We start from the raw sequence: 2,505 nt of genomic DNA, 5'->3' as shown, positions 1-2,505 counted from the left end.
ATTTAAAACATATTTTTAATTCATGAACATATTTGGAAATTCTCGATCGTTTTAAATTCAGAGCATTTGTAAAATTACTGAACACTTTTTACATTCCGGAACATTTTTTGTCCTAGAGAAAAAAAAGAGCAGCACGCATAGGCCCGGCCCAAAAGCGCTCGCGAGAGAGGATGACGCGAACGTTTCACGTGTATCCCCTCGCCTCCAAACCCAAACCGACACATGTACGAATCCGTCCCGTAAAAAGAGACCCAACACGCATCGTGACCGCGATCGCGATCGCACTCGCCGCTGTTGCCGCCGACGTAGACGATGGCCGGCGGCATTGACCGCCTGTCCGACCTCCCCGACGAGCTCCTCCTGCGCGTCCTCCACTTCGTCCCAGGCAAGCAGGCCGCCGCCACGACCGCGCTCTCGCGGCGATGGCGCTCGCCGCTCTGGCGGTCCTCAGGCGCCGTAAACCTGGAGACGGACGTCGAGGACTGTAGCTGGGACGACGACCTCTCCTCCTCCCGGCGCGGCGCCTTTGTGGCCGCGGCCGAGGCGGCGCTCGACGCCGCAGACGTCCCCGTCAAGAGGCTCGCCCTTCGTGTCACCGGCAAGTCTATCGACGTATTCCTGAACAGCCGCAGGGATGTGAAGTTGCCTCCGTCGTCGTCGTCGCGGTAGCACGGCGCGCTCGCCAAGCTGCTCTCCCACCGTGCGGTGAGCCGCGTCGAGGAGCTCCGCTCGAAGCCGACGACTCTGAGTCTGACCGCCGCACGTACGGCGCCTGCTGGGACGCCTACTCGGACGACGAGATCAACCTCAGCTCACTCGGCGTCTACGTGTTCAACCTAGGCTTCGTGCCGTCGGAGAACCTCCGCGTGCTCAACCTCACCAACTGCAGCGACCTCGTTCCGCTTCCGCCGGCCTCCGCGGTTGTGTTCCCGCGCCTTTCGTCGCTGCGGCTGCACCATGGCACCGTGCGGCTCGACGCCCTCCAGAGCCTCATCGACGCCGCGCCTGCACTCGCCACCGTCCACTTTGAGTCCGTCATCATCTTACCACCAACAGACAGGGAGCCGGACTCTGGTTCGCCGATCTACCACCAGTGGGACTTCGTTAACACTTCCCTTCTGCCGCCGGCAGAAGCCCTGCTCCGGCTCCCTGCGGCCACCGTGCTCGCCCTAGAGAGGTGCAACTGGAAGAACAACGATGGCTCGCTGCGACACTACATAGTGGACAAGGCCGGCGTTGTCCCGGCAGAGATCGACGCACCGAGGCTACGTCGCTTCAGGTATAAGGGGGTTCTCCGGCCGTTCTCACTGAGCCCGCCGCCGCCGGACTTGGCACATGCCGACCTGCATTTTGTGCCGCCCGCCCGCATTGAAAGAGTGAACAAAATTCTGCGCCGCCACAAGCAAACCGACGAGAGAAACCTAGGACATGGCTGTGCTCAGCGAGGAGAGGAGGGCTGAGCTCCTGCCTACCTTCTCCATTCTCCAGCGCCTTGAACTGCACGGAGTGCACAGGCCCAAAGGTAAGACGGCGGCAGTGGCGATCGCAAACCTGCTCCACTGCTGCCCCATGCTCCATGACCTCCGGATCAACCTCACCGCGGACCATCACTACCTACACTACTGGCACGAGCACGATGATGAAAACCGCTTCCTAGAAAGGAAGTTCAGTGCTGACCGTGAAAAGTCCATCGATCTTCTAACCCGCCATCGAAACTCGAAGCCGACGACGATGTCACCCAAAGGAAATGACGCCGCCAACTACGATGAGGTCTCCGAGATCCCTGGCTTGAGCCAGCACTCGTTCGACTGCTTAGGGAGCTCTTTGGCGAGAGTGGCCTTGCAGTTTCGGCTTGGGGCGGCGAATTGTCTTGGTGCCAAGCTGATAAAATTCTTTGCCGAGAATGCCATGGGCTAGAAGAGATGTTTATCGAAGACGGAAACACGAAGTTGTGGGAGCACATTAGCTACAAGGTTGAGAAATTGATTTCTGATTCATCCATAAGGAGGAAGCCTGGAGCGTCAAGCTTTGTTGTGTTGCCCTTAAGAGGTGATTTGACTATTAATAGTGACAATTAATTTTGATGTAAATTATTTCCAAACATTATGTTTGAGCGGGTAATTGGTTTCACTTCTGACATTAATTTCAATACCAAATTTTTGATCTTGTAAAAGGTAATTTTGCATTTTGGTCAAAAAATTTGAGCCAGTTTCAAACTTTTGTTTTGTCTTAAATTGATGTTGGATTTAAGTCAAAAGTTCTGGTCATCCGGCTAAATTGGAAATTATAATCCCATTTGTTTAGTGGTGTCACAAATATTTCTGAAACCAAAGACTATGTCAGAACTGTTGTTGACTCATGGTTAGGTCTAACAAATCTCTTCATATGTCGCCTTATTTACTACCTCCGTCCAAATATATAAAACATTTTTGTAGTTTATTTAAACTGCTAAAAACGTCTCATATTTTAGGATGGGGCAGTAGGAAACATCACGTACAGACTTTT

At 54.0% G+C, this 2,505-nt stretch overlaps 1 pseudogene; it reads left to right on the top strand.

The window, feature by feature from the left end:
• Positions 1–312: 312 nt before the first annotated feature.
• LOC123076496 (uncharacterized) lies at positions 313–2,112 on the top strand (annotated as a pseudogene).
• Positions 2,113–2,505: the final 393 nt, after the last annotated feature.

The sequence above is a fragment of the Triticum aestivum genome, chromosome 3D (assembly GCF_018294505.1).
Source record: "Triticum aestivum cultivar Chinese Spring chromosome 3D, IWGSC CS RefSeq v2.1, whole genome shotgun sequence".
NCBI lineage: Eukaryota > Viridiplantae > Streptophyta > Magnoliopsida > Poales > Poaceae > Triticum > Triticum aestivum.
Note: the sequence above shows the minus strand (reverse complement) of the source record. Positions and strands in the feature narration are given on the sequence as shown.